Here is a 6,607-nt window from a genome sequence, read left to right as displayed (position 1 = left end):
TCACCCCCAGTTTGGATGGCCACACCACAATCCCTTCTCCTCCAATCTTGTTTCGGAATTGTGGACTTGCACACACACGTGTCAGTGTGTTTTTCAAGCTGCCAGGTATTGGGCTTGAACTGCACAGTCAGTTATGTGGGATCCAGTGACCTTAACCACGGCACCATTAGCTGGCTCACAAACTTGTACTTTAATTCTACTTTTCTGTGACCTTTTAAAAGTGTCCTCCTGTGAATAGCTCCACCACTGCTCTGGGAACCCAGAGATCAAAGTCTTCTACTCATTCAACTATTTCAACATCCCTTGTTTGACTGTGTCAGGCATGGAGAATGCAAACACGCACTCCACCCCGTCCTTAGGTGTAAAGATTAGGAAGAGACAAATGTGGTGCTGAAGCAGTATGACAATTGGGGATGGTACTCAGAGGAGGGAGCAGTCTGCTATGCGAGAGCCAGAGAACACTTACAAACAGCTATAAGGAGGAGATGACACTTCGGCAGAATGTTGAAGGTGGGAAAACTTTCAAAAAGAGGCAGGAAAATTTAAACAAAGAAGAGTTTGAGCCAAGGAAAGAAAAGAGAAACAGCCAAGAGCTGTCAGGACCTGAGCACTTCCCCAGCAAGGCACACTGCCAAAGGCCCAGGTTTCCTGCAGGCCTACACAGATATGTCTTTGGCATCTGTCCTTGCCTCTCATTCCCCAATTCCTTGTTCAGTCCTCCATTGCTTTATTATTGTTTTGACTCCACTATTAACTTATGAAACATTTAAGACACACACAAAAGTAGATACTATGATTACTCGCTACATATTCAACAATACCCATTCTATATATCCTCACTCAGATCTCTTCCATTAACATTAAATTGATTCAAATTTCACACACAGTTTTATTTAAAAATATTATTGTTATTATTATTACTCAGCTTGAATAATAATAAGAGAGAGAGAGAGAAAACAACAACAACAAACAAGCTGCCAGGTATGGTACTCGAACCATGGTAGGCCACGTGGGTGTCCAGTGCCTCACCTGCCACCCCACATCATATCATTTTTATCTACAAACATTCCCAGTAGGTAGGAAAGTTTTGAGAAACATAATTATAATGTACTATCTGCAACTCATAAAAGAAATAGACAATTTCTTAATAGTATTACATATCCAAATAACACAAATGGTTTTGTTTTTCAGTTATTACTAAGATCCAAATAAAGCCCACATTTTTGAGTAATCAATAACATTTTTAAGTGTCTTTTAATCTGTTGATTCTCTATCCATCTCTCTCTTTCCTTTCCCTGCCAATGTATTTGTTAAAAAAAAAAAAAAAAGGTCTTTTGTCTTTACATTTTTCCCACAGTCTGGATCTTGCTAATTATATCCCTGTGGTGTCATTAGACATGTTTTGCTGCCCCTTGTATTTCACATAAACTGCTTGGTGAATCTATAGATGTGATCTACAGATTAATATTTTTATTTTTTTGGCAAGACTCCCTAATGATGGCATAGAAGAGGTGTAACATCTGCTTGTCTCTCTTTTAATGGTTATTAATGCTTAGAATCATTCATTCCTAAGGAGTGGCAAATGGTGATATTCTGGTTCGGTCATTCTTTATTTACTGGCAGGAGTACTTCTATGAAGATAAAGTTCCCTTCATTTAACATTTGGTTTCACAGTGGTAGATTTCATGTGGAAAGATAAGGCAGATACATGATTCTTTCCTTCCTTCTCAACTATTGGGTTGTCAGAGAAATCATGATGTATTTTTCTATGTTTTCCTATGCAAGAATACATCATGACTTTTCCAACAACCCTAGGATACTAGTCACCTAGTATCCTCCAGTGGTTACCAATTGGTGTTTTATTACCCTGATTTGATGCTCAAATTGCCTGTGGTCACTTCTCAAAGTTGTCTCTGTGTTGTTTTTTACACAACTCAGCAGTCTTTGATAGTTTCCATGTTATCTGACATAACCCAGGGCCCATCTTCTATGTCTCTTGCCCAAACTCGAGGCTAACCATGTCCTCAAAGACTGCTGGTTTCTCTCAGTAGGAAATCTAATTCAAGACCATATTTGAGTTCTAAGGTTTCCTCATGTATTTTCTTATCTCTGTGCTTTTGTTCATGCTTTTCTTTCACTTGGACACCTTTCTTTTGTACCTCAGTTTTTAGGTGTCCTTGGGGAAATGCTGATTCTAGGTCTGGGTCAGAATATGTGTGAGCCCTCACTAAATGACACCTGTGCTTTGGGAGCACATCTAATCACCTTGTAATCAAAGTCCTTTCTATGAGCTCCTATGGTTCTGCCTCATGGCATAGACATAGCCATAGTCTCAGTGGGACCATGAATTCCTAGAAGGCTGAGATCCTGGTTTATTTATTTGTTAAATTATCAGTGTTATCATGCTCTGGCACATAGAAGATATGCCAATAGATGTCTGTAAAATGAAAGAATACAAAAATGACCCAATGAATTATTTACGTTCTGCTTGGTGTTAAGATAAGTAGATTCCTATTCTGTACTCATCTACCCTCAGTCTCACCAGACCACAATCTCCTTGAAGGTAGAAGTAGAATTTTTCTGCCTTTATCACTTTTATAGCCCCTAACACAATGCCCAACTTAGTTTAGAGTAGCTAGTAACTGTATACTAGTGGAATTGAATTTAGTTGTAAGAAAGAGAATTTCAAATCCAAAGACTCACTCTTGGTTCAGTTAACAATGATTTAAACTTTTGACTTGTTTTGTTTCACCTTAGTGGCAAAGGAATTCAGAGCCAAAGGTCATCTTGGTTCCATTTTTCTAGTTTTGCCATTAAGCAATTTGGGATAAGCCAGCTTAATAGCACAATTCTTCTTTTCCTTCTTTCTTGCCTTTCTTTTCTTTCTGAGGCATCTTGCATAATTGAGGCTCTTCTAGGCTCATTGCAAAGGCTTTAGTGTGGCAGTAAAAGAGCTTCCCAGAATATAGTCCAAGAACAAACAGTCAATGACCTTGAGGATGACAGCACAGAAATACTATTGACAAAAGATGGTCAGAGAGCGGTTGCCTTTATTTGGACAGAGTGAAGAAAGAACTCCAAATGAGTCTGCTAGCCAAGCACACCCTGGGTGTTCTGTTGCTCTTTTGGGGAGTGCCTAGTGATTTTTGGGAGTGTCTTGTACGAATGTACCAGCAGTTTGGGAAGGGATCCAAAGCCCTCAGCAACTACATGAGGCACATCTGATCACAGATGTGCATATGGGTAATAGAATGCACACCAAGTCACTCATCTCAAGGTCCAACATTGGGGTTTTCTTTCATGAAGACGCTTAGAATTGCTCTTGTCCTTGAGGAAAAGAAGAAACCACAGGACATAATGGATGGATGTGCTGAGATGTGCTTTCTAGTTCCTGTTCCTTCAGTAACAAGCTGTGAGGCACTATACTAGTCCTCTCACCTCTTTTTTTTTTTTTTTTTGAGAGGTTTTTGCTATAGGGCATGTGCGTTCGCCAGACAGAGAGAGACAGAGAGATAGAAAGCGAGAAATCACCCCCCAGACGGGATGGCCACGCCACAATCCCTTCTCCTCCATTCTCCTCTTGGGATCTTGGGCACACACGCACATGTGCCCGGTGTGAGTTTAAGCCACCGGGTCCAGGACTTGAACCACGGTCAACTACGTGGGAGTCCAGCGACATAGCCATTATGCTAACTGCTGGTCCCTAGTTCTCTCACCTCTTCAGTTCTTAGTCTTTTTATCTACCAAATATCTGGTCTTAATGATCTCTAATGATCTTTGTAGCTCTGAATATTTTTTATGACTTTCCTGTTGTTAGAAATTCAGCCAAGTCAGATAATTTCTTTCTTTTTATTATTATGATTAAAAAAAAAAATTTCCAGAGGATGTGTGCACATGCCAGAAAAACAGAGGAAGATAGAGGGAGAAAGCACTCCTCAGTGGAGTGTGGCCATGCCACAGTTGTTCTAAGAAACAGTCTCCTCTAATCAATAATTTGATTTTATCATGAAGTAGAAGTGAAACATGACAGCACATCCCTTTTTTCTCCATTTCTCCATCCTGTCAGGATTTGGGGCACACACACATACATGCCCCGCATGTTTTACAAGTCACCGCAGTCAGGTGGTTAGCCATATGGGATCTGGCTCTCTTAACCACCAATCTACAGGGCTGGCCCCAAATAATTTCTAAAGAATTTAGAATCTGATGGTTGATGATTTCAAAAAAATTATGAACTCTGGAATTCTCAACTCTGATCTGCCAGTCATGGGGCATTAAATGCTAATGAAATTCTTAAAATAGTTTTCTCAGGTAGTTATTATTTTCCTCAATTTACATATGATCCTAATAGGAAGAAGGTGCTCACCAAAGTGTTATAAAAGAGAGGAAAAGAGCAAGAATGTGGGAGAGAAGGAAGAGTAATGCTCTTAAAGACAAGTCACTTATTTAGAACCACACTGAATATTATATTTTGAAACCAGATTTTTCCTATTCCAAATCCAGTGTTTTATTTTCTCCTAATTGTTATGTTCAAAAAGGCCTGTTAAGGACTAGCCTATGTTCAGTAGTTAAGTACAGTCCACCGGGAGCTGGATCCCATATGGCCAACAGCAGCTTGCATCCCTGTCCTGGTCAGTTGAAAAACATGCTGGGTATATGTGCATGCATGTCTAAAATCCCAATGGAAGGAGAAATGGAGAAAAAGGATTGGTACGTGACCGCCCCCAATTATTAATTTAAAAAAAAGACAAAACTAAAGTTTCTTAACATTTTCTTCCTTCATCTTAGGATTTTCTGTATTAATTGAACAGCTGTGTGAACAATGCAAATGTTTTTTTCCCGTGAAAGAAATGAGATGGGAGGCATCTAACCTTTGTCAGATTATTTTTGTCTTTTGGCTGAGTTTGCAGAAAACGTCCCCAAAAAGGCATGTATTGAATGGACTGGAAAAAGTCAGGAAGTTCGGTTGCCTGGAGATGCATCCAGTGAAGGGAGTCATCTTGTCTTCGTAGGAAGAAAGGCCTGGAAAGAAGTGTGATAAATCCTAAACCTTTTCTGATTGCCTGTGTCTCACTTCCGGGTGACATATTGCATGTGCCATCATGGTTCACTTCTACTTCATGATAAAATCAAATTATTGATTAGAGGAGACTGTTTCTTAGAACAAGGTTTAGCCATGCAAATCGAAAGGATGCTTTGAAAAATGTATACAATTCAAAGAAAAAGGAAAAAGGATACATACTTTTGCTTGGCTTGGCTGGGCCTCGTTCTAGGAGTCAGTTCCGTCCTTTCCACTTGTTGATAATGAACGACTTGATTTTTTTCCCCAAAGCCCAAGACCCCTTTAAAAGAGGATGTCAGGGGGCATTTCATTATGGTCATGGTAGTGAAGGTAGTGTCAGGAGTTGGGAGGGGAGATGTATTAAAGAGCTATCTTTAATCATTGTTACCTAATGATGAGGGCCAGAGTTTGTGGGTTCACTTTTAGTGTAAACTGTCACCAAGTTTTTTTCATGACTCTGGGCTATACTTTTAACCCTGACCAGCTAGCTTGCAACACTGTGAGGCATACATGGACCAGAATGCTAATGACTCAAGACAAACTCTTTGTCTCCAAGCAAGGGTGAAGTCATTTATTTCACACGCTCCCCTGACAGACTCTCCACCCTACATTCCTCCCACGCTGATTGACGTCTGGGAAGGAAATGCTTTCTTCCTTAAAGAGAATACTGAGAATGAACAGCAAAGAATTAAAATAGTTAAGAGGCTGCTGGGACACCTGGCCTCAACTCTGTTCCCTGTCCACCCCCTGGTGCCACCTTCACTCCCCAGTTTCTTCTCCTCACTGGAGATTTGGTCTTAGACAGGATTGAGAAGATGGTGCTATTTACTCTTGAACACTGCCCCAAGCATGAAAAAAAACCCCTTATATTTCAAACTTTTTTTGTGCAGCTGCAACAAGAAGGAGTTTTTCAATCATTTGAATAGAATGTAAAGGAATACTGAGGGTTATTTCTTATATGCTCCAATTTGTTTCTTGTTGCAATGTATAATCAAGAACCTATCTGGCTATGGATCAGGACAATGGAAGAAACCCACTGTAGCACTAGGCCTTAGCTTGCATTCAGTACAACTGGGGATTCTTTTCTGATTTTGCTACTACCACTTCCTTGTAGTTGGTTTTCCAGCTGTGATACATAATCTCCTGAGATCTTATCTGTCTCATCCATCTCCCATAAGAAGGATAAGATATTTTTACTCATTCTCTTTGACATTGCAACAATTCTCAGCTTTGGTTACTATGCAATCTTCTGGAGTTGGGTCTACCATAGTCACACATTTCCATTAGATTTTGCACTCCTATGTTTGAATTTCTGGTAACTAATTTTCCTGCTCCTACAACATTACAAAAAAGACTGTGTGGGGCTGGCCTAGTTGGCTTTACTCTCTAGAGTTGGGTTGGAAAGTAAGAGGACTCTTTAGCCACAAATGAACCAAAACTTTAGGAGCCGGGAGATATGATGCAAATTTTAGGACCATAGGATATTGCCAGACTGACTTAGTGTTTCAGAGGAAAGAAGATGAAAATGAGAAACAGAAAGCAGGA

This window comes from Tupaia chinensis, unplaced genomic scaffold, assembly GCF_000334495.1.
Source record: "Tupaia chinensis unplaced genomic scaffold, TupChi_1.0 Scaffold147433_1, whole genome shotgun sequence".
In the NCBI taxonomy this organism is placed as follows: domain Eukaryota; kingdom Metazoa; phylum Chordata; class Mammalia; order Scandentia; family Tupaiidae; genus Tupaia; species Tupaia belangeri.
Note: the sequence above shows the minus strand (reverse complement) of the source record.